Raw genomic sequence first — 23,014 nt, 5'->3', positions numbered from 1 at the left:
CTACAGAGAGAGTTAGCCGGGGCTCGGGGGGGGCTCCAGAGCCTTGACACCCCTATTCGCTATCTTCACCTAGGGTGAGGACAGCGGCAGGTTTCTTTTGGTCTTTAGGACGCTTGGGGCAATCTTTAATCCAATGTCCCCGTTCTTTGCAGTAGGCACACTGGTCTTTTTCCACTTTTGGCCGCCTTTGCTTTTCTCCCTCTCTCCCTGGTCCTTTCTCTTTTACAACTGCCGCCAGGATTTTTGTTAAATGCTTATTTCTCACTCGGTCCCTACGATCCTCTCGCTCCATCTGTTCCTTTGCTAACCTGGCTTCCCTTTCCTCAGGGGTTTCTCTCTTATTATATACTTTTTCTGCCTCCCTAACCAATTCCTGTAATCCATAGGTTTGGATTCCATCTAGCCTTTGGAGTTTTCCTTTTATATCTAATGCAGCTTGGTCTATGAATGCCATAGCTACGGTAGCCTTATGTTCTAGGGCCTCTGGATCGAATGGGGTATACATTCGGAATCCTTCCAGAAGCCTTTCCATGAAGGCTGCCGGGCTTTCATCCCTTTCCTGAGTTATGGTCCTTACCTTGGCCAAATTTGTGGGGCGCTTTCCTGCCCCTTTGAGACCCGCCAACAGAGCCTGGCGATAGATTCGGAGACTCTCCCTACCTGGTGCCGTTTCATAGTCCCAGTCTGGGCGGGTGAGGGGAAATCCCTCGTCTATTTCATTGGGAAGTTGGGTTGGGAGGCCTCCTGGTCCTGGCACATTTTTCCGGGCCTCCAGGAGGACTCGCTGCCTTTCTTCAGTGGTTAGGAGGACCTGCAAAAGTTGCTGGCAATCATCCCAAGTGGGCTGGTGAGTGAGGAGAATGGATTCTATTAACGAGGTTAGGGCCTGGGGGTCTTGGGAAAAGGAAGGGTTATGGGTTTTCCAGTTGTAGAGGTCAGAGGCAGAGAAGGGCCAGTACTGGACCGTGCGATTGACAGTACGGAGGGGAAAAAGGGAGGATTGCCAAGTAGAAGGGCCCTCTGGGTCCTCAGTCCGCCGCAAGCGGAGACGAGGAGGTGTCGGCGGCGGCGTCCGAGGGGTGAGTTTGGGCGGGGCTGGAGAAGGAGACGGGGTGGAGGGAGGGGCCGAGGGAGAAGTTGGAGAAAGGGTAGGGGCCGAGGTGGTAGAGGAAAGAGCTGGGGACAAGACAGGGGGCAAGGGTGAAGCGTAAGGTGGAGGTCCCAGAAGGGGGTTCTGAGGTGGAGGAGGCAGGGGGTCAAGAAGGAGGAGATCCCTCTGGGGTTCATCTGGGAGGACTGGCTTAGGCGGGTCTGGATTCCGATTCTTTGGGGCTTCTAAGGCAAGGAGGGTAGATTGGGAGGGGGAAGGGGGATGGAGGAAGGGTTTCACCCAAGAGGGAGGATTTCGGACCAGATCCTCCCAAATAATTATGTAGGCCACCTGGTCCGGGTGTCCGAGTGGCCCAGGATCCATCACTTTTGCTTTAACCTACAAGATAATTGAGAGGTTAAATGTTCCGTCCCGGGGCCATTCCCCATGGAGGGTTGGCCATTCGGACGAGCAGAATGTTTTCCATCGTCCCTTTCGGACTTCTACAGAGAGGTGGTGGGCTCGAGCCCGGACGTCAGGGAAGTGAGTCAGGGTTAGAGACAAAGGAGTCGTCAACGTCTGTCCCATTTCGTCCACGTATAACAAGGACAAAACAAAAGAAACAAAAACAAAGACCAGACAAGTAAGGAGAAGCCGCGCGGCCAGAGAGTGGCGCCACAAGATCACAAAATATTCAGATGGCAGGGGCGGCCTGCCTACAGATTTGAAGAGGCTAACTGAGTCGTTAGCCTTCTCCCAGACTACCGCCAGGGCGTCCCCCAGGGTGCAAGTGGGAAGGTGCGGGACACGTCTGTCCCCCTTCCCCACTTAATTCAGAAGGAGTACTCCCCAGAGTTCAGAGTTAGCCGGCAAGACAGACAGAACAAAACGAAAGTACCTGGTAGGTCCGTTCAGTCAGCAGTCCGTGGCCCGGGCCAGATGGGTCTCCGCCGGATGGGTCGGGGGTCCTCGGACGACCCCACTTCCCGGCCAACGCACCAAATGTTGGAACCGAACTGTCGATTCCCTCCTGGGCAGGGGTCGCCGCGAAGGACCACCGACACAAGATTCACAGCAGAGTTATTTATTACTAGCGCGCTAGGGTCCCAAGCTCTAAGTTGGCCCTGGGACCCCGAGTGCTTGTTTCAGGTTGTTTATATAGGCAAACACAAGTTCAAACACAGCTTAAGGCGCGAAATTCAAACAAAGCTTTAGGCGCGTGGTAATTGGGTCTAGCTATGGCCTGAGCAAGGTGTTTTGTTCTAATTGGTTAGAGCAGGACCTTATGAGGTTTTTTTCTTGGAGTTGCTGATTCCGGGAACTTCGAGGCAGGGTGGGACCCCCGGAATTGGCAGGGTGGGACCCCATGGGGTTGTTTCCCGGAATTGGCAGGGTGGGACCCTATCAGGGTGGGACCCTATCGAGGCAGGGTGGGACCCTATCCAGAGCCACCTGGTGTTAATTTTTTCTATGTGAGGCCTAGTTTCTAAGTTTTATGAGGCCTAGTTTCAAGCTCACACCTGACCAATCAGGTAGTAAAGAGGGCTCACTAATATACCAACTGGGCTAAAAGCAGGAGGTAAAGAAATAGTCAAATCATCTATCATCTGAGAGCACAGTGGGAGGGACAATGACTGGGATATAAACCCCAGGCATTCGAGCCAGGAGTAGGCAACCCCCTTTGGGTCCCCTCCCATTGTATGGGAGCTCTGTTTTCACTCTATCAAATCTTGCATTCGGTCCATGTTTGTTCCAGCTCGAGCTGAGCTTTCACTCACCGTCCACCAGTGCTGTTCACCGTCATCACAGACCTGCCATTAACTTCCACTCCTCCAGATCTGGCAGGATGTCCACTGCGTTTCTGATGCAGCGAGGCTCCCACTGCTGCTCCCAATCGAGCTAGAGGCTTGCCACCTTTCCTGCATAGCTAAGTGCCTGGGTTTGTCCTAATTGAGCTGAACACTAGTCACTGGGTTCCACGGTTCTCTTCCATGACCCACAGCTTCTAATAGAGCTATAACACTCACAACATGGCCCAAGGTTCCATTCCTTGGAATCTGTGAGGCCAAGAGCCCCAGGTCAGAGAACAAAAGACTTGCTGCCATCTTGTGAGCAGCCCACCACCATCTTGGGAGCTTTAAGAACAAAGACCCACCCCGTAATACTTTTCACACGGTGGCAGGAGAGAGCAGTGTCCAGCAAAGGGGAAGCCCCTTAGAAAACCATCAGATCTTGTAAGAACTCACTATCATGGGAACAGCATGCCCCACCCTTGATTCAATTATCTACACCTGGTCCTGCCCTTGATGTGTGGGGATTATTACAATCAGGACGAGAGTTAGGTAGGAACACAGAGCCAAACCATATCAGGTTGTCTCTTCAACAAATGCTGCTCAGTAAATGGAATATCCACAAGAATGAAATTGGTCCTTTACCTTACGCCATATATATGATAAACTGAAAATGAATTAAAGGCCTAAATACAAGAACTAAAACTATACAACTCTTAGAAGTAAACGGAGTAAAATCTTCCTGACACAGAATTCAGTAATGATTTCTTAAATATGACACCAAAAAGCAACAAAAGAAAAATTGGACTTTAACTGCTACTTCAAAAGACAAACTGTACTTCAGCACAATTTGAAACTTTTGTTTATCAAAGGACACTATCAAGAGAGTGAAAAATCATCCCACAGACTGGGAGAAAATATCAGCAAATCATACATCAGTTGAGGGTCTAGTATCAAGAACACACACTGAACTTTTACAATTTAACAACAAAAATACAAAAAAAAAACCAATTGCATGTGTGTGTATATATATATGGATTTATATACAAGTATACATATAAATTATCCAAGGATTCCATAAATTCATATATATAATTATATATACGGTATGTTCATATAAATTGAATGTTATCTTGTTGAGACTTCTATATGTATTCTAAATGCATATTTAAATTCACATATATATGAATTGAAAACAGATGTTCAGAAACTTGTATACAGATGTTCATAGCAGCTATTCACTATAGTCAAAAGGTGGAAACATCCAAAGTGTCCATAATGGGTAAACAAAAGGTGGTATATACATACAATGGAATAGTCTTCAGTGATATAAAAGGAATATCTGATTCATGCTGCAACATGCTGATACATGCTGCAACATGGATGAATGTTGAAAACATTATGCTAAGTAAAAGAAGCCACCGCATAAGGCCCTATCTTGTATTACTCCATTTATATGAAAAATCCATAGTAGGCAAATTCATAGAGACAGAAAGGGCTGGTGTGTGGAGGAGAAAATGGGGGGGGGGGGATACTTACTGGTTATGGGCTTCCATTAGCAGTGGTGAAAAAGTTCTGGAACTGGATAGTGGTGATGGCTGCATCACATTATGAATATATTTAATGCACTGTATTTTACACTTTAAATGGTTAAAATAGTGTATTTTATGTTGAGTATGTTTTACCACAATTTTTTAAATCTGGAGTTCCTTCTGGGAACATGGTGGAGGGCCCTAGAGAGGTGTGAAGTTGTATCAGCTGTTGGAGGGATGGGGAGCAAGCTGATAGGAGGAGGAGTTGCATAAAGACACCAGAAAGGAAATTTGGGACCAAATTGGAAGAGGCCTGAACGTCATATGAGCTTGTGTATTACCCTAAAGACTATAAAGAACCATTAAAGAATTTTAAGCTGCAGGGTAAATGGATCTGGCAGTTCTAAAGTTTCTGTAATACTTTTTTGAATGGAGTCCTGGTAGGGTATCTAAGCAGCTATCAAACACTCTTTTACTGAGAGTTTCATTAGTAAGCATAATTAAATTATCCCCCGCCCTTTTCCAGGAAGCCAGGGCTAAAATGTCCTCTCCTAGTGTATAATTTTTGCTAAATCTTTCTTCAACTGTAAGCCAAAAGAAGTAGCCAGACTGGTGACCATCTCTAACAAAGTTTTAATACCTCTCAAAGAATACTTTTTGTAAAAAAGTATGAAGACTAATGCCACCATAAACAATTAGTGGATTAAAGGCCTAGGCCTAGGCCATGTTAAAAGGAAAAAAAAAAATTTGCAAAAAAGTTTCCTCTGCTCCCAGGCAGCCCTGAAACCTCCTCCCAGCTGTGGGATGATCCTCTGTACATAAGCACAAAAGCCAGGGCTGTTAACATTACAGGGCAGAAAGTCAACTCTGCCGCCTGCAAGTCTGGCATGTAAGGCATATAGATGTATCTTTAATGAAAACCACAAGCAGCTGGTACTTTGGGCACCCTGAGAATGCAGGCAGGAATTCTCCATGATCCAACCCTGGCCATAAGCGCACATGAGCACCTGATGCTGACAGACTTTGGTAAGATCATTGGTAAGTCTCTACCGCTGTCAATAGTCTAAGCGCTACTCTGTTTAAGTGAGATGAATTCGTAAATATCATACGGAGGCCTCATTACCATTGCTCCCCATTTGCAGGCCTTTAGCAGACTTTAAGTAATGTTATAGTTTCAGATTCAAATATCCAACAAAATAATACTTCTTTTGTTTTAAAAATCAGCCACGTTAGTCAATGTGTATTCAAGACTCTCCTTGAGCTGCTTAGAGTCATTCTATGCTTCTAGACTCATCTCCCGCTGCTCCCCCAGAGAGCTCCGACTTTCACTCGTTTATCTCCTTGTGTACCTACTGATGTGCTGGGTGCTGGAATATGAAGATAAATAAGATATGGCTTCTGCTTTCAAGGTACTATCGTAATCCAACAGAAAAACAGAACTGGGCTATCGCAGGAACAATGTATCTTTCAAATGTATCTCCCCAGTGCTGTTTTAGTGTCTGCCAAAATTCTATGCAAAAGCTTTACAAAATTAGTCACCTCTCCATTCTAGGCAGGACCTTACTTTGCATTATTTAAGCACAATGAGATAGAAATATAGGAAAATTAAAGAGACTAGCCAAATGGGCTTTACTGTCTCTTTATGGCTGACAATGCTGCGCCAAGCAGTACTTCGATAATACTAGCTTTGCTCCTGCTCTGAGCATGAGGGTGTCATCCCCACCTGTGCAATTCAGACCTCCTAGACCAGGCACACATTCCACAGCCAGACCTCATGACCTTGACCAAGTCGATGGCATCAAAAGCTGAGGAAGTGCTATATTCTCTTTTATTACCTCCTGAGCCTCAAACTGTGCTATCTAATCACAACTTTCACTTATTTTTGAGTCGTAAAGGGGCAAGTCTCTAACATGTTCTAGAAACATTAAAGAGCAGGCAAACTCTGGACAAATAGTTTTCTCTCAGACATTTTATAAGATCAATATGTTCATTCCCCTGTGCAATATGCAGAATTTATCTTACAGTGACTTATTTAAAAACACTAAACTATGGAAACACTTAATCCTGTTTCCCATGAAAAGATAATAACAATTACGTGCCAAGTATCAGGGATTTTGACTGAGGACCTCACATAGCAAACATCAAGCATGGTGCTGGGTGCATAGTTTATATATGTATTCATTGTGGCCTTGGACGCAAACAATAAATGACAAAGGTCATGTGGAAACATGAGAAGCACACTGTCTGGAAATAGTCAGGCCTGGTTTTGGTCCTCCTTTGCTATTAATGACCTCAAATGACTGTGAGAAAAATCCCATCACTTTTTGTGGTTTTGGTTTCCTCATCTGAACATTAGAAACCGAGCTTAATTTCCAAACTTCTTTCTAACTCTAAAAAATGTATCATTTTGTATTCTTAAGCCAAATCTCCCACCCCATCCTCAGCCTTTCCTCTAAGATGCCCAGTCTTTTTAGTCTGACCACCAGAATATAATGAGCTCCATTAAATCTTAGTAATATAAGTTCTAATTTCTAGTATATGGTAGGCACTCAGTAAATTACATTTCATCTTACTATAGAAAGACAGTAATTTTAGTCCTAAATGTGGGCTTCCATGGAAAACTGGTACTTTTCTCCCAGTTTATACAGATTCTAATTAAATTTCTAAATATAGAACTTTTTTCAATGCCTATTAGTTCTATCCTATTTGCATGTAGGAATTCTACATAATCATTAATAAATTTTATCACTTGCCCCTCACTTTGCAAACTAAAGTCAATCTTACATTTTCCACCTAAAGTCATTAAGGCAGATAGCTTTCTGTCTGATATTTCCACCCTATGTGTCAAATATTCCATACCAATGGAATGGAATCACACACAAGGGAACAACTGTGAACTTCATATGCAGTCTTTGGATTAAGACAAAAAGTATTGTGGGATATATATTCACCATGAATGAGTTTTCATTTTGGCCTGCATATGTTATAGGATTATTATTCTAAGACTACTATCATCTTGAGACTAGAGTAAACTCATATGGGAATATTTCTCTTCTCCCTGCACTGCTACCTGGCAGTAAGGCAGCCCAAGATCCTCCAAGTAGTTAGTAGAATCAGGTCACTGTATGTTTTGCAGACCCAACCTTCTCCAAGGCCAGTTCAAGGCCATTTGGATGGAGGTAGTAGGAAGCCTCTAATATTGCATTCATTGCCAATCAGGGAGCCATGGGCTTTTGGGGTAATAAAACTAACAATTATATTTTATTTGATTTATCTGAATCTGTTTTGTGCTTGTTATTACCCAGGGCAGAAGAGAGGTGATTCCTTGGTACCCCAGGATGCCAACAGGTTTAGAAGGCCATTTCTACATTGGCTCAATTTTACTTTTCAGGACATGTTTTTATAACTTTGCGGGCAAAAGAACATAGAATTAGAGTGAACACTTGAATCCCTTAGCTCTAACTCTTCCTTTCCCTAAATATACGCAAAATCTATAGTTCAGAAGGCAGATCAGAGTTTAGAATACCAGACAAATCTGTGTGTCTCTAACTTACTTCCAAAGAGAAGGAGTGAGAATCTATTAAAGGGAAAATGATAAGAAATATGGGAGGAAAAAATAGGTAAATAGCCACAGAAACTAGAAAATTCAATCTTAGCAAAAACAAAAATTCTTATATTGAGAACCCTTAGCAAAGAAATGAAACTTATCGCTAGAAATACAATGCTCAAGCTAGGTGGTCATGTCAAAGGGCTCTAGATGAGATGTACAATTTGAAGGAGAAATTAAAGATTCTCTGAGATCCAAATACACGACACAGTCAGAAGACAACAAGCTGCCGTCCAGCCCATAGCACAACCTAGAATAACTCTCTTTCCTCACATAACAAGAGAGGCCACCAGGTGTCAGTGAAAGCTAGAAAATAAAAACAAGACTTTGGGCATTTTGGTTGTTTTGTTTGAAAAGAGCTTGCCTAAATTTACATGAGGTGGTAACATTCTGGATATGTTTGAGATTTTAAAAAATGATGTATCTCAAATATAGGAAATCTCAAATACAGAAATTCACAAATGTCAAAAAAAAAGTTTGTTAATAAACATCATGATGTACTCCCAATTTTTTACATATCAGAGAATGTCTATTTTAGTTAACCAATGCCACATTTGAGGTGAAGAAACAAAGTTTTCAATTGGTTAGAGGCACAGGAGATAGTAAATTATTTTAATCAATTCGATTGTCAGATGCATCCCCACCCAGGATCAGTGCAAGCATCACGTGAAAGAGGCAGTCGTTTGAGGATCCCAACTATTGATTAACTCCAAGACATTTTAGCTGGCTTTTCCATACCACACTGCCCTCCCCCAAGCTCATGACCTTGCTTCAGATTGTTAATGACAATTTAGAGAAAGTACCATTTCACAAATTGTTGTGCCAGAAACAATCTAGTGAAAACAATCAACTCCCTTCCCCCCAATGGATCTTAAATGTACCATGCTTGGAATACATTAGAGCCTCCTAGAAAGCAATTTTCTATCTTTCTACTTTAGAAGCCAATAGGTCCCTGAGGGGCCTCACCTGTGCTTTAAAGTTAGCCCTGTTCTTAAGACTTAACTGCCTCTCTTTGCCTCAAAACCAAAATTATTCCTGAGTAAATAAAAACCAGCCTTTTTTAACTCTCACCTTATACTTACAGGACAATACATTCACTCATATTATTTGACATTAGCAGCCATTCTATTTTGTAGCTAAAATAATACATCCCTGTTTTATAAATGAGACTGAAACTAAATAATTCATCCAAGTTTGCACACTAACTTCTTAGCCTCAATTTCCAATCTGCAAATTTTTCTGACTCAGCTCCAAGAGCAAATATAAATACAGAGCAATGTTATAAAAAATATTTTCCGTTTCCAGAGAAAACTGCTACACAAAGGTAGAATAGAGACAAATGTGAATCTGGTTATCTGACAGAAAAAAAAAAAAATTCAATACTGACAACAAAAGCAATATTAGTCAAATTTTAGCAAGGAGACTAAATTTGTCATGAGCCTATAGCACTATAAACAAAATAGAAAATGGCTACGTATTTTTTCATGTCTTTGGCAGAAATAGGGTGGGTTGTGAGGCAAACTCTGTGTTTATTTAAAAGGCTAAATTTTATATTTTTCAATTGTATTACCAGGAAACTGCAAGAAGCAGAAAAGTAAAAATTATGAAGACTTGAGAAGGAATGCCAATAATATAAATAATTTACCCACCTGGATACTCAACTGAGCTAAACAGAGAGGTCAGCAGATGGGGCTGGAAACATGTGCTTTATCACTGCGAGCTGTGGGAGAAGGCGGCATAGGTGGGAGGCAGCGCTGCCTAAATGATGGTCTCTAAACAGATTCACCTGAAGCAGAACCCAAGCCAAGGATTGGACTAGAAGTGGTTCATCTGGGAATTAATCCAAGAAGGGGAGTGAGGGAGTGAGACAGGGAAGAGAAGAAAGCCAACAAAGAGAATGTTCTAAAGCCCGATATTGCTGCAGGCAGCCTGAGCTCACTCCATCTGGGTAAGGCTGGGAGAAAGCACAGAACACAGCTCTCAGAGTTATCTCAGCCTAGGCTCCGGGAAGCTGGCATATTTATTCATTGACTCCTGGGCTGTCATTGTTTGAGGGCTACTTCTAGGGACGTGAACTCTTAAGTACTTACAGCTTGTCTTATGCATGGGCCAAGAATATTCCTGTGGCCAGAAAAAAACAAACAACAAAACACACATTCCAAAACAAAGGGCAGGTGTTTGTGATAAACACTCTTCTGTGTGTAGAGGTGAACACTGGGAGGAGAAGGATGGGGATCCGGCAGCATTTGTTGTATCCTTCAAATCACAGGCAGAGGGCCTGGCGTGGCGGCTCCCACCTGTGATCCCAGCAGTGTGGAAGGCAGAGGGGGGAGAATCACTTGAGGGCAGGAGTTTGAGACCAACCTGGGCAACATGGGGAAACCCTGTCTCTACTAAAAATACAAAAATTAGCCAGGCGTGGTGGTTCATGCCTGTAATCCCAGCTACTCAGGAGACTGAGGCACGAGAATCCCTTGAACGTGGGAGGCGGAAGTTGCAGTGAGCTAAGATCACGCCACTGCACTCCAGCCTGGGCAACAGTCAGAGTGAGACTCTGACTCTGTCTCAAAAAAAAAAAAAAAAGTCACAGACAGAACTGGCCAAACTCAGGATCCACCCACCACCCGAACACACACACACACACACACACATAAACACATAAGGCAGGCACTTCACTCTAAGCTTACCACATGGCCAAGAGCGGAGAGAACAGACGTTAGGTGTTCCTGAGCAAAGAAGCAGCAGCCGAGCCATGTATACTCAGGTCTTCACCCAAATTCATTGCTTAAATAACACCTCTGCTGGGGGGAATGAATGGGGAGATGAAAGGGGCCAGGGGCATGCTCTGATAGAGCTGGAGAAAACGGACTTCTCAACAAGGGTAGTTCTGGCTAAGAATTACAGCAGGTGAGGACTATCTTGAAAAATCACCCAGAATGTTTTCACTCACCTTTTAACCTCTTGTTACTGACTATAGAGAAATCCTGAGAAAACCGCTTTTTCTGGTGTAACTTAGGTTTCACTGAGGTATTAGCACATCTCAACAGAAATAGCAGAAGGTATATTTTAGGCAGTAGAGATCCAAAATACATACGTTTAATAGAGAGTCAACTGGCATAAACATTACTTTCAGACATTAACATTTTTCCTCTACGGGAGAATTCAAAACTATAATCCAGCTATTGGGTAGTAAATCAGGCTATCTTAAAATATTTTTATAACTCCCAGATATCAAGTAAATTGACTTAAAAAGGTGAGAAGAGAATAAGCAAAAACAAATAAATGCTATGAACAGCAAATAGTCTTATTTATAACTTGTCAGAATTTTTTTAAAGTTTTTATAGGATTATAGCATACTTTTCCTAGGACCATTTACATAACATGTGGAAAGGGAAGCCTTTCTGATATATATTTGGCAGTATATATATCTATATATAGATACATGCACATATATAATGTGTGTGTGAATGTATTTATGTGTGTATACCACTGACTTATTGAGTATAGGTTTGAATAATAGATTTGAGTGTAGATTTAAATAATAGCCTTTGGCAATTTTCAATTCCATAGAAAGTTGAGGAGACAATCAAAAGAGACGTATAAAATTCCCATAAGAAAAGCAAGTATGTGCTATGAGAGACAATGGACCACCTTTGAGGGCCAAAGACAACTTATTCAGCATTGACCAAGGGAGACTGGGGAAAGGACAGAAAGAGATCATATTAGTTATCTATTGCTGTGTAATGAGTTCATCTACAATGTAGCAGCTTGGAACAAAAACAGTTGATCATCTTACAGAATTTATAAAGGTCAGGAATCTGAGAGTGACTTAGTTGGGTCTGACTAAGGACTCTCATGAGGTTGCAGTCACCTGAAGACTGGGCTGGAGGATTCACTTCTGAAGTCCCACTCCTGGGACTTTCGGCCATAATACTCAGTTACTCACTGCACGGGCCTCTCCCTAGCACTGCATGGAAGCCAGCCTCCATAGAAGCAGGTGATCTAAGAGAGAGAGCAACCAAGAAGGAAGCCACAGTGTTGTTTACCATCGTAGAAGTGACACACCCGCACTTCTGCCACATTCTATTGATCACATAGACCAACCCTGCAACAATGTGGGAGGGAACATGTATAAATACCAGTGCCCACATTAGCAGGCAGGATCACTGGGGGCTATCTGGGAAACTGGAAGAAAATAAGTACATACAGGCCTTGGAGCCTTTCCATCACAGCCAAAGAGATGATAACCTCAGTGAAACCTTTCTGAAGGATGAGGTCTTGATGCAAGAGCAAAAAGATTGTCAGAAAAAGCCTGAAAAATTGGAAAAGGTAGACTATTGCAAACCGATAAGACAACACAGAGAAGCTGAAGGAGGAACCGGTTGGGAAAGCAGTCAGGTCTATTGTGAACTGCTAGTGCAGAAAGCAGGCATTTTCTAAGCAAAATTGTGGTTCTCGCTTTGGAAATTTTATATCCGATCCTACTTAGAGTAGAAAAGATGTCCTGGGATTTTCTGGTTTTTGTTTTTCTTTAGTATAAGCCTTCATTTGTCATGCATTGCAACATGGCCAACTCTGGCTCCCAGCTAAGGAAGCCCCACAGGTAATCCTTGGGCACACAGAGATGAAAAGGAGGAACATCCGTGAGATTCAGACGGGTCAATGGTTCTGAGCAGACAGAATGCAATTGTATCTCTTAAGATCATTACCAAAAGCCTCCAGAGCACCAACCATGTATAGAACGGTGATGCATAAAATGTCACTATGGGGAATGTTAGGCTCCAGACATTCAAACAATACCACATGCCTGACACGGTACCAAAGGCAAATTTGTTTCTTTTGGCCGCAGATCTAAATTACAGGCTTTACTATGACCAAGGATTTGAGTTTTTTTCATCCTAAGAGCAAGGCCTTTACCAATGAAATGAGTTTGACCCTGCGGTGGTTGTAAAACATGCCGCCGATCGTTTGGCATGTCTCCCAGCAGAGGCAGATCTTAATCCTTCTTTCCTTAAGCATGGGCCAGGCTTACTAACTTCTTCCTAACAAACAGAATGTGGAGGAAATGACTTCCAGGGCCAGGTCATACAAAGCAATATGGCTGCCGCTTGGCTGGCTCTTGAGACACATGTGTTTGGAGCCCCGAGTCACCATGTGAGAAGTCTGGCCGCTGAAGCCACCACGCTGAACAGAGAGCCCTGGGAGAGGCCACAGAGACCCAGAGAAAGATGCCCCAGGAGAGACACAGTGTGGCAACCCCAGCCCACAGCAGAACTTTGAGTTCGGAGGCCTTCGAGAAGACCCAGCCTCAGCCATTATGGGACTGCAGTCCCACAAGAGAACCTGAGCGAGAGCCGCCTACCTGTACTCAGCCAAACCTCAGCACTTTCAGAGATAATCATCGTCAGTGATCCTTCTTGCTTTAAGCTGTTATCTGAGGGAGTTTTGTTAAACAGTCATAGATAACCTGAGACAGACTTCATTAAAAGTAAAAAGTCCTTCAACCACAACTAATGAGAAAAGGGGACTGAGAGGGATTGTTTATTTGTATGGAAAAGGACTTCATTTGATATGTTTTGGTCAGGTTTTGTGACCCTGAGAGCCACCGATTTCCTTCTTCCCGCTTCCTCTCTTCCTCGTAAGCGCAGGCCTCTTGCAGCGCTTTCTCTCCTGCAGATCTCAGCTGTCAAACTTTCCCAGTACAAAACAAGTCACTTTCTTTTCCTTCTGTTTAGAAATTCTAGTGGCCATTACCCTCAGAAATGGCTGTTTTAAGGGAGAAAACAACCAAATAACTGTGAAAAAGTGATATTTTACTGGAAGATGACAATATCCAAAGGGTAATTTTCAATACAACATTAATATAAATTGCATTAGTCTCTTTCGTTGTTGGGTTTTTTTTTTTATTTTTTTAATTTTTTGTTTGTTTTTTGAGACAGTCTCACTTTGTTGCCCGGGCTGGAGTGCAGTGGCACAATCTCGGCTCACTGTAACCTCCACCTCCCAGGTTCAAGCGATTCTCCTGCCTCAGCCTCCCAGGTAGCGGGACTACATGTGTGTGTGCCACCACGCCTGGCTAATTTTTGTATTTTCAGTAGAGACAGGGTTTTGCCATGTTGGCTAGGCTAGTCTCGAACCCCTGGCCTCAAGCAATCTGCCCACCTCACCCTCCCAAAGTGCTGGGATTACAGGTGTGAGCCGCTGCGCCTGGCCTGTTGTTGTTTTTAAGCGACATATAAAGCATTCATACATTCACGGGTGGCTCCTTTTAATCACTGCAGCAGGAAGTGTTGTGTGGATTGAAAGACTTCGAATGCGGGAGATGGACAGGATGCATTTGCTTCCCAGATCTAATTTAGAGGATGCTAGAAGTGCAGACAACAAAGCAGTCTCAGGAATGGCCAGTGCAGCAGCTGCCAATGAGAGACACTCCAGGAGCGCCAGGAGAGAAGGAAAGCCAGGGTTGGGGGCAGCCAGTGTGCAAAATAAGAGGGACTGGGGGGATAGATAGGGGGGATGAAGTGGAATACCGGAGCTTCTTACTCAAAGTAACATCAACTGTGTCTCCTACACCTGTGACGCCTCTCCTACATGAAATTAGTATTGTCACATAGGACAAATATGAACTAAGTGGCCCCAGGCCCTCCTTTCTACAGATGCAGAACATCAAAGTAAGCTTTGCCCGAATGTCTGATTTGCTCTGTAGGACTCAATGGCCTTTGTGGCAGATTTTTGACATTTGCATACTGGCCTTGAACCTTGGGCCAATTCTACCATTTATTACAAATGCAACATTTAAATGTGGCCATGAAGTTCCTTTCTGGGATCACAGTTATTCTGCATGTTAACTCCTAGATGCTCATATCAACCTAGAAAGGTTCCTTGATTTGACAGTATCTTTACTTCCTAAAGGAGCACTAGAGATGGGATTTCTCATGATATGTTAAAACTGAGTAACAGAAGAGTGTTGGAGAAAATGTGAGTTCTCCACACATGTGGTTCATGTGCCTGTGGCCTTCATTGGCATGCTTGGTGGTGATAATCTCTACAATGGTTGTCCTCAAGTCTGGCAGCACCTTAGAATCACTGGGAGAGTTTATAAAAAATAGTCCTGCCAAACCCTCCCAGACCAATTATATTCAAATCACTAGGGTTAAGACCCAGGCATCGGTGTTTTTTAAATCTCTCTCGTGATTCTAATGTGCAGTTAGGTGAATTTCTGCTTTATATCATTTTTATCTACAATAAATTCTTCTGGTTTTCAGAGTAAATAAATGTTTTCAATGCCTTCTGGTACCATAGGGCTGTTCACCCCGATCATTCATCTTTAAGTATTGCTACAGTTGGTACTAAAAATGGCCCTAAATCCTTATTGAAAAGAAACATTGAAGAGGATTAGGAAAGACAGAACTCTGAGAAGAAGCTGATGCTTGAAAGTGTAGATCTGTACTCAACATGATCCTGAGTCTAGTCATTTTCCTTAAAGACTTGACAATGGCTTCAAAGAATCTTATGTAACCCAAGTTAAACTGGGTACCCTCTAGACCAGAACCAGCATAATATTGTATCCACAAGACAGCTCAAAGATACTTCCAAAAAGCCTTAATAGATGGTATAAGTCTTTACTTACATTTCTTGAAAATTGAGAGATGAAACTATGTAGCCACATATGCTTTAAAATACTGTCACCTCAAAATCCTACATTACAGTATAGCAAATGCCTCTAATATTGATTCCCTGCTCTTTCTAAATACCCTGTCTTTCTTTCTTTTTTTTTTCTTCTTTGAGACAGAGTCTCGCTATTGCCCAAGCTGGAGTGCAGTGGCGTGATCTCAGCTGACTGCAAGCTCTACCTCCTGGGTTCACACCATTCTCGTGCCTCAGCCTCCCAAGTAGCTGGGACTACAGGCGCCCGCCACTACACCCGGCTAATTTTTTTTGTATTTTTAGTAAAGATGGGGTTTCACTGTGTTAGCCAGGATGGTCTTGACCTCCCGACCTCGTGATCCGCCTACCTTGGCCTCCCAAAGTGCTGGGATTACAGGCATGAGCCACCGCACCCGGCCAGTACCCTGTCTTTCAAAAGCTCAGCGTACTCAGGGTTTTTGTTTCTCTCTCTCTTCCTTTTCAAATCCATTCCTTTCTCCTATAAATAGCTTTCTGTCTCTTGAATATTTCACCAGTCATCAATATCTTTTCTGCTTTATGCCCAGTATCCATAATTTCTTTTTCCCCCAGCTGAATTTCGGTATAATTGATAAATAAAATTGTGTACATTTATGGTACGCAATGTGACATTTTGATATCTATATACATCATGAAATAAATCAAGCTAATTAACATATCTATTGCCCCTCATGCTTATCCTTTTGTCGTGAGAATGTTTAAAATTTACTCTCAGCAATTTTCAAGTGTGCAATATTATTAACTGTAATCACCATGCTGCACAGTAGGTCTCCAGAACTTATTCATCCTAACTGAAACTTTGTACCCTTTGGCCAACATCTTCCATGTCTTATTCTGTTAATGATACAAGCATTTTTCTTAATCAACCTTGCCTCTCTTAAAAGTGTTTCCAGTGGAGCTGACCAAGCCTGCCTCAAGGGCCAACCGTCAGAGGGCCAATCATGAGATCTGGTCAGTCATCTGCACCCCACAGCGATCTGTTTAAGAACAAATGTCCCAGCAAGGCGAATTAAGGGCAATGGAACAATTCCAAGATTGTTTACATTGTTAGACAGGAAGCTTGCTTTCTTCTGAGGATACTAGTCTTAGGAATAGATAGTTGATAACTGCTGCAAGTGACTATGAGAATTCTAAGAATGAAGCCAATGACAAGGAAATAGAATTTATGGGTAGAAAGAAAGTACACCTGGATATGACATAACTCTAGTAGGTTAATCCCAAACCTGCTTAGCTTTTGATGGAATCCAGCTGTGCTTCCAGAAAAACTATCCTGTGTTACACATATAGAAAACAATGAACTATTTTAAAGTAGACTGAGTTTGGTTTCTATTACTTGACACTGAAAGAGTTACATCTAATACAGAAACCAGTACTTGGAAATAAGGTGTTATAAATAAATCCATAAAATGTGGAATTGGCCGAGCTGTGATATGGTAGATGGCAGTAAAAATACCCATATCCTTACTAAGGATTTGGAAATGTTTGCTACAAGGTGCTTGACCTGTCACTTATTGTACCTCCGGATGCAGATAATGTGCCTAACAAGGCTAGAATGTTAGAAAACTTTGCAGAAAAACTCTAGAATGTAGGAATACATTGGTTACTGCTTGCAGCCTTCACTGAAGTCCAGCAACAGAGACACTTTGTTTATGAAGAACTTAAATGCATGCTAGCCTATCTGGAGACAGAGAAGGAAAACAGTAACACTTTGCTAAGGAAGACTTTTCCTGTGCACAAGTAATCGAAGATGTTTTAGAACCTGTTTGTCTTTTTATAGCAGGGCTAGAGATACTAAATTCTTTGTCCCAGACTGAAGTTAGAATTGAGGCTAAAAGTGGAACCAGAGATAAGATAGACACCCAGGAGGAAGAGTCAACACCTTCCTCCCTTGGGCTTCTTTTAAGCACTCTGACCTGTGAGCTCCCTGTCTACATAGGAGATAACCCCAAGGGAAAAAGCCAATCATTTGTCTGCAGGTTGGCAACAAGGGACAGATAAGATAGAATTTTTGAACTATCTTGAGACAAAGGTGGAACTGGAAAATATGAAGCTAATCACTGGTCTAATGTGCAGAGCTCTCCTTAGGCCCCGTTGTCCCGAATCTAAATTCTGAGACACTGACTTGACAAGATAATTAACCTTATCAGGACTAAAATGGACACACCTACCAAACTTTTAAGAGATGTGTTTTCAGCGAATTCTCAGTCTGTTAAACAAAGGTCAATACATGTATCGTTCTGAAGCTTTCCTTCTTTCAGTTAGTAGTAGGTTTTATCTTGTGGAAAGGTCTATACTAGTCTTTACTGTCTTAACTCTCTCACATTAATTTCTGCAAATGGTATTTCATTGTATAATTTATTTGTCAAATTCACTATTTATCTTTATTTTCAAGTCCACTATTGCTAACCATGACTGCTATCCAATTTAGGTATATCATAAAGAATGATCCAACAGATATATTTTACTGTATTTATGGAAATAGTTTTTTACTTAAGTCTCAAACCTGGTACTCTTGGAAGGGTTAACATATCCTAGCTGACAACTTCTTTAAGCTCAAAAAAGCATTTGTTCAATAAACAAATTGATGGCTATCATTATTACCATGAGTGTCATACTTTATTCCCTCATCTGAGAGTCTTATAAATATCCTCCATAATACTCCAACCAAATACCCCATTGATGGAAGAGCAAAGCGCCCCACGGACAGTGAGTTGAGGTCCTGGCTTTTTGTGGAGCCCACCAGCACAGTCTCACACCGGAGTCTTTTTTTTTTTTTTTCTAGTTGGTTTTGTTAAAGTCCCATGGTTTCCTAATATGCCAGCAGTATGTTTGTTTTTCATTTGCTTGTGGGTTATTAAAGCCACAGATGTGGGTGGGTGGCAGGAACTCAGCACTTTGCTTCCTTAGTGATAAGTACCGCCATCAACTGCACACACATGGCTCCTATTAAAGTCAATGGAAGGCACGTGTCTAATTTGGAGGGCAAAATTGGCAAAACTGAAACAGTTGTAGCTATTGACCCTCTGTTTTGAATGGGGTGAATAGTTCAGTTCCTTCTTCTAACCTGTTTATATGAATTCCTCATTGCATAATGGTCATCTCTTTCTACCTCTATTCACATATCCTGGGATTTTCTCTAGGCTTTTCTTGGGTCAGTATTCACTTCTTTCTTTTTCGTTATGAAAGAAGAAACCTAGGAAAGCCATTTTGGATCAAGTCTATGAACACCAATGACAAACGATAACCCTCTAGTGCCAACAGAAGCTGGGTGACCAATTGTTGAGACATTTTAGAGGAGAATTAAATATCTAATTGGAGCAATGAATTAAAGGTAATGAGAGGGGAAGCCAGCTGGATTTCCTGGGTCGAGTGGGGACTTGGAGAAGTCCTGTCTAGCTAGAGGATTTTCTGTCTAGCTAGAGGATTGGAAACCCACCAATCAGCGCTCTGTGTCTATTGTAAATGCACCAATCAGCACTCTGCAAAAACACACCAATCAGTGCTCTGTGTCTACCTAAAGGATTGTAAATGCACCAATCAGCACTCTGTAAAACGGACCAATCAGCACTCTGTAAACTGGATCAATCAGCACCCTGTAAAATGGACCAATCAGCAGGATGTGGGCAGGGACAAATAAGGGGATAAAAGCTGGCCACCCCAGCCAGCAGTGGCAACCCACTTGGGTCCCCTTCCACACTGTGGAAGCTTTGTTCTTTTGCTCTTCACAATAAATCTTGCTGCTGCTCACTCTTTGGTTCTGTGCCACCTTTAAGAGCTGTAACACTCACCATGAAGGTCCATGGCTTCATTCTTGAAGTCAGCAAGACCAAGAACCCACCTGAAGGAACCAACTCCAGACACAGTAAGACTCCTCTTGCCCTCAATTTGTCTATGATTCATTGGCTAATTTTGTGAACATTTTTTGAACATCTTAACTTGCCAGTTACTGGTAGAATCAGGACACATAACAAAACAAAGACAATTTCTATATCCAAAGATTTTACATTCTAGGAAGGACAGTCAAAAAAATTGTCTCCAACATGAAATCATAACAACTTGAGGGTGGGGAACCTATGCCATTACTGTCATGTTGTCAGTACTCAATAATTACTTATTATTCTTATTAATAAAATAATTGCAATGTGTGGGAAAAGGTCAACTAGAGATATTAGAGACAAGGTCTGAGAGTTAAAAGAATGCTTCAAACTTAGATGGAGAATTACAAAGCATCACCATAGAGGTTATAGAGAAAATGTCAAAATGAATAGGATTGATCATATGAAGCCTGGCCAGCTTTGGAGCAGCTGATGACCCCTATGAGACAGAACAAGAACAAGGAGTTATCAGGACACATAGAGATATAGGATAAGAATCTGTAAAATCTAATGCCACAGAAGGCAAGGAAGAGAGAGGAATATCCAAGAGGGTATTTGTTACAGAGTTACATACGTAGAAAAGTTACATAGTACATATGTAAAATGCAAACTAAAAGTGTATGTTTAATAACAGGGATTGAAAAAACATAAAAAAGTGAAAACCGGGCCAAAACTGTAAATAAGAAGTAGATGAGAGAAAGCAAAACATAAGCTTAGAGGAATAGGGGGTCCCTATGCCCATCCTTATAAATAAAAGCTTCTTTTGCACCACTCCACAGAACCCAACACAAAGATTATTAAAGCAGTCTCCTATGAAATTCAGATATATTTCAAGGCCAGGCTCAGTGGCTCACACCTGTAATCACAGCACTTTGGGAGGCCAAGGTGGGCAGATCACTTAAGGTCAGGAGTTTGAGACTAGCCTGGCCAACATGGTGAAACCCCATCTCTGTTAAAAATACAAAAATTAGCTAGGTGTGGTGGTGCATTCTTGTAATTCCAGCTACTTGGGAGGCTGAGGCAGGAGAATGGCTTGAACCCATGAGGCAGAAGTTGCAGTGAGCCGAGATCACGCCACTGCACGCCACAGTGCAGTGGGTGACAGAGGGATAGTCTGTCTCAAAAAAAAAAAAAAAAAAAGCTGGGCATGGTGGTGCATGTCTGTAATTCCAGCTCCTCAGGGGCATGAGGCAGAAGAATCGCTTGAACCCAGGAGGAAGAGGTTGCAGTGAGCCAAGGCGGAGGTTGCAGTGAGCCGAGATCACATCACTACACCTCAGCCTGTGTGATAGAGTGAGGAAAGAGAAAGAAAGAGAAAGAAAGAGAGAGAGAGGAAGGAAGGAAGGAAGGAAGGAAGGAAGGAAGGAAGGAAGGAAGGAAGGAAGGGAGGGAGGGAGGGAGGGAGGGAGGGGGGAGGGAGGGGGGAGGGGGGGAGGGGGGGAGGGAGGGGGGAGGGAGGGGGGAGGGGGGGAGGGAGGGAGGGGGGAGGGGGGGAGGGAGGGAGGGGGGAGGGAGGGAAGGGAAAAAAGGAAAGGGAAGGGAAGGGGAGGGGAGGGGAGGGGAGGGAAGGGAAAGGAAGGGAAGGAAAGGGAAAGGAAGGGAAGGGAAAGGAAGAAAGAGAGAGATAGGAAAGAAAGAAAGAAAAAGGAAGGAAGGAAGGAAGGAAGGAAGGAAGGAAGGAAGGAAGGAAGGAAGGGAGGGAAGAAAGGATCAGATATATTTCAATATTTCAAGTTGAACAAAAGGTATTGTATCACCTTAAAATAAAATACTGGTAGTTTTCCCCAATTTGCAAGAAAAATAAAGGGTGATATGTTGTTAATTCCATTTGTCTCATATATTTGTATTACATTTTTGGCATCCGCTCCATACTTCTGCTCTCAAGTGATAAAGGATGAAAAATAAGGGACTAAATAGCAATCAATATTAAAGAGGGAAACCTAGGAAGAAGTTAACCATGTTGGTTTGGTGACTTTATTTCATGGACACATATGCTCAAGATTGTGATTTTATACTACAAACTTAAAGTATGCTCTTAATACATGTGATAGAATTAACTAGTGCTTTTTTTTTCATGGTGATCTGAAAAGTACCATAAAATTTGAGCACTGTTATCTCCTAAAACAATTTAAGAACCATTGGCCTAACACATTAATTGGCATAAAGTAAGCAAACAAACTTCTAAAATCATTTACCTAGATTTCTATGATAGCAATCAGAGAAATGATGGTGCACCAGTGTACTGAAACTGAAGAAATGATGGCACAGCCCAGGTCAATTTTACTTTTCCCCATGTATATTTCTTGACAGAAGCCTCATAGTGAATTCAGTGTGGAATGCACACTCTGGTGAGAAGCAGCTTTCATCTTTGGGCCTACAGGAAGATGATTATTGCCAAGAACGTGGAATCTTCTAGACTGGGAAGTGAGACTATTGGGAGAGATTGGAAAAGCTAGATAATTGAAAAGAATCAATATTTTAATAAGTATTACTGTATACTATTGAAATGGGAAAAGTTCCCTTGTCCCCCTCGCAGGGCGTGCAATGGGGGTGTGGCTCCCTTCTTCAGTGCCCTGCTGCTTAAACCTCTAGGGGAGCACACAGATGGGCAGGCGGTGGGGTTCTGACCCCACCCCAGTATCTAGGGGTGAACGTTTACAGCTCCTGAAGCCCCAGTGGGCATGCATTACAGGGTCTTCTTTTAGTTTTTCTTTTATTTTGCCATCTATAGGAAGCTTGTATTAACCAGCTCAATTAGACCCTCTACCTGTCGCAAGGACAGAGGGCTTTCTGTATCCCGTGGTTTCCTGCCTTGATGTACCAGAAGAATTGGATCATACTGGACTCGGAGAATCAGAGGAAGGTTTCATTGAGTAGAAGTAGCTCTCAGCAGATGGGGGCGCCAGAAGGGAGATGGTTTCCCCAGGAGTAAGGCTGCTGAGCAGCCCAGGCTCTTCTCCGACCGCCCCAGCCAAACTCCACGTTGTTGCACCAGTCAGTGGCCTGCTGGCCTGCTGGTGGCTGTCAGTGCACTCTTCTGCTGCGTGTTCCTCTTCGTGCCCTCACGACGTCCAGCTGCTTCTGTTCTTCTGCTGCCAATGTGTTCCTCTGACTGTCCAGCAGCTTCTTCTGTCTCTGCTCTGCTAGGGTCTTGGGTTTTTATAGGCCCAGGATGGGGGCGTGGCAGGCCAGGGTTGTCTTGGAAAATGCAACCTTTGGATACGAAGGCAGAAGTGCCTGTCCTCACCTAGGTTCGTAGGGGTAGAGCCCTAGCCAGGGACCATGCCCTCCTCTACCCAGCACTTCCCTTCCCCAATTCCGTATCATTTAAAAGGACCATGCTCTTCCCTTCCCAGCACTCCCTATTAACATTCTCAAAGTAGCCCAAATACTTGAATTTTTTTCTAGATTCCTTTTGAGTATCTGGATTGTAT

This window comes from Macaca mulatta, chromosome 8, assembly GCF_049350105.2.
Source record: "Macaca mulatta isolate MMU2019108-1 chromosome 8, T2T-MMU8v2.0, whole genome shotgun sequence".
NCBI classification, from domain to species: Eukaryota; Metazoa; Chordata; class Mammalia; order Primates; family Cercopithecidae; genus Macaca; species Macaca mulatta.
The sequence above is the reverse complement of the archived record's forward strand: the minus strand, read 5'-3'. Positions refer to the sequence as shown.